We start from the raw sequence: 6,699 nt of genomic DNA, 5'->3' as shown, positions 1-6,699 counted from the left end.
GACTCCGGTTGAAAGCTTGGTCTCCAATACAATATTGTTGAGGTGGAACCTTGCACTTGTAAAACACACACACACACACGCACACACACACACACATACATACACACGCACACACATATACACACAAGCACACACACACATACATACACATACACCCCCAAGGCTTCTTCTTGGAGTAGTTTAAATGAAGAGTTTGAATTTGAATTCTTCACTTCTTTTATCTTCCGTCTGTCTTGTTGTTTTTGGCTAACAAAGGGGGATCGTTCCATATTTCCTGAGCAGCATAGAGAACATGGTGTAGAAAAAGATGAGAACCCATTTGTCTTGATCAATTTTTATTTTTTTTTATTTTTTTGTTAGTTTATACTAATAAAAATCATAGCTTTTATTATGAATGTACTATATATTTGAATACTTTATGTTCACATTATACTTCATACATTTTTATATTCTATATATAATAAAGGTCAGTTTGGTTTTGTGTATTGTAATTTTTCATTGGAAAACAAATACAAAACTTAGAATCTTGCCTTAGGTTCCTTGGACTTCCCACAGGTCAGGGAACCCTTTGTGCTCTTCGGGCTGAGGAGGGAGGGGGATTTGATTGGGGGAAGGGGAGGGAAATGGGAGGCGGTGGCGGGGAAAAGACGGAAATCTTTAATAAATAAATAAATTAAAAAAAACCAAAAAAACAAAAAAAAAACTTGTCTCAAAAAAAAATCAAGAGAATCTGATCAATTTTTTATCAGACTTTCATAGGGGCAGAAGTTACTCTTCTGTCTCCAGCTGACCCAGAATCATACTCAGAATCATAGACAGATCTCATCACTCTATATGAACATGTTGCTTCCAACATTTATGGTGGATACTTGTTTATTTTAAGGTTGTTTTTAAACTACTGACTGATTTCAGTAAGTGATTGCCATTATGCACTCAGACACATAGAGACATGGACAGGCAGGCAGACAGGCAGACAGACGCACATGCTGTGCTGGGTCAAGGATATGGACGAGAACATGATTTAAAATTAGAGGTGTGGAATACACAGGAGGGAAACAGTGACTGCTGAAGACGGAGGTGAGCTCTGCCTCCATTTACAGACTACATAACCCTAATAGTCAAGACATATTAGTGAGTTTGTTTTCAAGACCTGGCAAAAGTTCAGTTTATAAAGGCAAGAGGCGTTTTCAGGAAAATCTATTTCCATATAACCTTGCTGAAGAAGGAGGTGGGAATGGCCTTGGGTTTTATAGCCTCTCACACTTCCTGTTCATGTTCTGCTTCCTATTTGGAATTGGGCTAGAGGCCATTCAGGTTATATTCTGACAAAGACCCTGGCTGCGTTCAGTCACCGAGAATCTGAGTGATATCGAATTGAAAAGTAATGACTAATATATCTTGTGAAGGAAATTTCAAAGCCTTCAGGCTGTGGCATAGTTGCTGCTCACCCTCTTGCTCAGGTCTACGGTGTACAAAAAGCAAGTGCATAGAACTTCTTCAATTTCTTCCCTCAGTACTCATGAATCTATGCAGAAGAGAAGAAGGCATGTTTGCAGGAACCAGAGGTAATGGATGACTCTTAGGAAACAGTGTCTTCCAGACATAGCAGAACTGATACACACATGAACTCACAGACTGAAGCAGCATGTAAAAGGTCTGTATAGGTTTAAGCCAGATCGGGTCTCAGCATTGAGAGGGGAGAGAGAACACTGGTTCTCACACCCGGAAGTAGTTGGCTAACACAAAATGAATTTAATTTTGTATGGGAGTACTTTTTTCTTTTTGGTACCTTTGTCTTATGGTCTTTAACTTGTTTATTTCTATTCTTGTCTTTGTGTATTGTTTATGTTTTCTGGTTTGTTTCTGAGAGGGGGGAGAGAGAAGGGGGGAGAGAGAGATTGAGAGAAAGAAAGAGAGAGAGAGAGAGAGGAAAGAGACTATGATTGGGTGGGTAGGGTGGTGAATAGAATTTCAGCATTTTTAAAATTTATTCTTTTTTCAAGAATATAGCGATTGTTAATATCTGTTTACAGAAATGTAAACTTCTAGTTGCATAAAGCAAGCTACTAAACAGCACGAAAGTTCAGATAGATCCTGACACCTTATGGTGGGTGGCTTCCGTACCTCCTTAGATAGGTCTTCCAAGCTAAAACTCAACAACAGAAGCTCAGAACCAAACTATATGGCAATCATGCTATTGACATGTCAATTGTATTTAATATAATCTACAGGATATTTCATCCATCAGGCACAACATATTCATGCTTAGCAGAAGCACACAGAACCTTCTGTAAGACTAATCACATAGTCCTCAAAGTTAGTCTTGTTTTTCTTTTGTTTTTTAAAACAGAGTTTCTCTGTGTAGCTATGGCTGTCCTGGAACTCACTCTGTAGACCAGGCTGGCCTCAAACTCAGAGGTCCACCTGCCTCTGCTTCCCGAGTGCTGGGGTTAAAGGCGTGCACCGCCATCTGGACACACACACAAAGTCAACCCTAACAAATAAAAGGCAATCAGGTTATCTCCTTGAATCTTTTCATATCACAATGAAACAAACCCTCTATCTAAGAAGGGTGGCGTAAAGTTAGGAGTTAAGGAAGTAAGGAGAAATCCAACATTTTAAAATGCCATTTAATTTACTACAATGTCACTCAAACCCTCTCTTTTTAAGTTACACTTTTATTTTGAAGCAGTGTAGATCCACATGTGGTTATGAGTTACACTAGTAAGCCATATTGTTGAGTTTCAGCAAATGTTCACAAGGTGAAAACTGCAGTATAATAGCATGCCCAGGGAGTCAGCACTGAGTCAGGACCTGGTTCCTCACGAAGGACCCTCCGTGGCCTTTTCAGAGCTGCACTTGTTCGGTGCCTTCCCTACTTAACCGTCCCACAGCAGCTCTGTCTGCATTTCCACAGATGGATTCACACAGCACATCTCCTGATATGCTAAGGGGTAATCGTCAACTCGATGGAGTCTGGACACATGGGAGATGGGCCTCTGGGGCGTGCCTGAGAGGGTTACCTTTGTCATGTTTAGGGGATCCATCCTACCTGTGGGCAGGGCCATTGTCAGGACAGGGGATTAAAAAGGGAAAATGGAGAGGGAGCCAGGCACCAGTTAAGCATGTGTTTGGTTCTCTCTCTTCTTGAATATAGATTTGATGTCATCAGGTGCTGCAGCTCCTGGTGGTGTGGTCCCTGACTGCACTTTCTGTGAATAAAATACACCTTTGATCCCTCACACTGATTTTTGTCAAAGACTCTTATGACAGGAACAGAGAAAGAAACTAAGACATAACTCTCACAGGATGATTTTTCTGAACTACTGTTGACGTTACTGTAATCATTTGTTCCTCTTTATGTGTGAATAGTAATTCATAGCATCGATGTACAACATTTTAGTCTAATGACTCATTGGAAATATCAAAATAGTGTCCATCTGTAGTCTACTATGAATAAAACCCATATATATATATTGTTAGATCATATATTTTAATTTGTCTGTGATAAAAACTCAGTATTTCAATAGATGGTTATATCTTAGTCATCGTTTCCCTGGGAATGATTTTACATCCCCACCAGCAATGTGCAAGTGATTCTCTTTCTCTGTGTTCTTCTCATTTTGATTAATCTGTTTTGTTTTAATTTTCATCTCTCAAAGAACTCATGATGTTGAATGTCTTTTTGTGCTTATGAGCCATCTGTATTCCTCCTCAGTGAACTGTCTTCTCATAGCCACGCCTGTTTCTATTTGGATGTTTGTGCCTAGTGAATTTTGTAACTTTTCATATTTTAGACACAACTGTCAGATATGTGCCTTGTAAGGATTTTCTGCTAGAGTATAACATATTGTCATTATTCTCTGAAAGGGTTATTTTGCAGAAAAGTTTTATGTTTTGAGGTTCAATTTATTCTGTTTTCTTTTAATGGACTGAGATTTTTTTTGTGCCAAAATCTATATAATTTTGTACGTGTTGTTTGGGACATGCGTATTTAGGATTGCTATGCCTTCATTATTAACTGAAATATTTGTAATTGTTAAATGATCTTCACTGTCCCTGGTCATTGTCTCTGTTCTCAAGTCTATCAGACATTAATACAGCCTTTCATGCTTTTCCTTGGCATTTCCAGGATACATACAGCTTCATCCTTTTTACTCTGTTTGTATAGTAATATTTCATTTGTATTTTAATAAATAAATCTTGCCTAAAGATCAGAGAGCAAAGCAGCCACACTGGTCATCCATACGGACCAGGCAGTGGTGGCACACACCTTCAATCCTAGCAGCCACACTAGTTGGCTATTGAGGCCAGGTGGTTGTGGTGCATGACTTTAGTTCCAGCACTGAGAGGAACATAAAATGGGAGGAGACAGCTCTCAGTCTCATTCTGAGGATTCTTGGAGGAAGGATCACTATTTCGGTCTGAGGTAGCGGTAAGAGCCAGTGGCTGGCTGCTTTGCTTTTCTGACCTTCCGGATGAACCTCAGTTTCTGTCTCTGGGTTTTTATTATTCTTGCCACATGTTTGCCCATGTCAATTAAAGTGACTTTTCTTCCGTCCATGCAGTTGGCTGTCCCTAGTGTTATGTGTTGTGTTTAGCCTATTCACACTCAGTGTGAACACTAAGAAGATGGACTTATCTGCCATCTCAATTTTGTTCATTCCCTTTATGTTTAGTTCCTCTGCTTCAGCCTGTGAGCAACTGATGCAGCCGGGTTTATTATTTTTGGTTTATCCACCAAAGAAAATCTTGAATCACCATGAGCAAAAGATAACCCTACTTCATTTACTTAAATATTTGCTTATTATCTTTCAATTTCTTTCTTATTTGGAAAATTTTCAGTATTTCTTTGTGCACTTTTAAATGTCTCCTTTTTTTGCTTCTTCTTCTGAGAACAAAAGATTCTGGTTGGTTTTTTTTTTTGTGACAGTCTACATAGGCCATGGATTCAGTTTGTCTAATTTTCCTTTGCTGCTTAGATTAATTAATTTAAATTATATTTTATTTTCTTTTGCCACTCAATCTGCTGTTGAGCCTATCCATTGACCTTTTAAGTCCTTTTTCTTCAGTTCTAATCTAGCCATATAGTTCTTTTTTATCTATTTCCCAGTTGAAAACTTTTAATATTTTGTTTCCAATGTGCTCTTAGTTGCCCAGTAAAGTGTGTGTGCACAGGCTCATGTGTGCGTGTGAACATAGATGCCATAGTGTTTATGGGTACAGTCTCCATTTGCTCTACATCAGATGTTTTGAGGCAGCGTCTCTCACTGAATTTGGACTCACAGGCTAGCACTGGCTGACCTGGGAGCTCTAGAGATCCACCTGTCTCTGCTTTTCCAGAAGCTGGATTACATACCTGCACTACCGCATCAGGTTGTCATATTCACACTGGGGATCTGAACTCAGGTCCTTGTGCTTGCATGGAGAACACCTTAATGATAAATCCCCAGTCCTTATCAAAGCATTTTATAATAGCTCCTGTAGATTCTTATAGATAACTCTAGCATCTGTGCTCTTGGTTGATATGTTTTGATTGTTTTTTTTTTCCATTCCATATGAGATAATCCCGGTTCTTGGTATAATAAGTGATTTTTATGGTGACCTGAACTTTAGTGCTCTGAGGGTATGGATAGCATTTCAATGTTCGGTTTTAGTGAAGTAAACCAACTGCTTCATTAGTACCTTTCTGGCAGGAGATAAAGATATAGTTATTAGCTGCTAGGAAATCCCACAATACTTACTCATCTGCCTATCACACAAGAAAGGGACCAGCTCCTTAACGTTGCAGTGTGAGGAAAAGCTGCATGAATGTTCAGAGGACTCCCTAACAGTGGGTAAGAGAACATGACCTTGCTGCTGCTGAGCAGGTGTGGGCATTAAACTCAGTTCTCGGCCTCACCCAATCCTTTCTCTTTGGCTTGTAGGCTCCCTACTCAGCTTTCCCGAGTACCACAGAGACGCACTGGATACCGCATTGCAGCTTGAGAAGGATGAACTCCAGGCTCACCATTCAGCAGTAACAGGTAGGAGAGATGTCGTGCTTTGAAGTAAAGTCAACATTATCCAAATGGCTTTTATCATGGGCTGTATGATTTTAATACTTAAAGAAACATTCCAAACAATTTAGTCCAATTTTTGAATTTTGAATCTCTGGGATAAAAGAGAGAATGTTCTTCTCCTAATCACTATGTTAACTGTGGTTCTAGATAATAAATTATAATAGCAGACTTTGGGTTATGACTTCAATATTGTAGCTCTTTTATTCTGTGTGGCTTCATTAAAGGGATGAAAAACTATGATCTGTGGTGTTTAAAATTGTTTTCATTTTTAGAGAACATGTATTTGTAACGTTAATGGTATATATAATTTTTCCTTGTTTTATCAATACAAATTTTATATTTCAGGAAACATTTCAAAATCTCTACAAACTATAACTTAAACAAAACTTGAGTTTTCACATATTTTTTATTTTCACGTTTCTTCTCTTTTCTCTCTACAAATTCCTCCATCACTGGTGTAGGAGGTCCTTCTGTCTTTGTGTTGCTTTCATTGGTTAATAAAGAAACTGCTTTGGGCCTGTTGACAGGGCAGAACTTAGGTAGGTGGGGAACATTAAGCAGAATGCTGGGAGGAAGAAGGCAGAGTCAAGAGTCAGACATGCTGAATCTTTGCCAGTAACCCACTGTCACATGGTGA

This window comes from Microtus ochrogaster, chromosome 1 (assembly GCF_000317375.1).
Source record: "Microtus ochrogaster isolate Prairie Vole_2 chromosome 1, MicOch1.0, whole genome shotgun sequence".
NCBI classification, from domain to species: domain Eukaryota; kingdom Metazoa; phylum Chordata; class Mammalia; order Rodentia; family Cricetidae; genus Microtus; species Microtus ochrogaster.
This window is presented reverse-complemented; position numbering follows the sequence as displayed.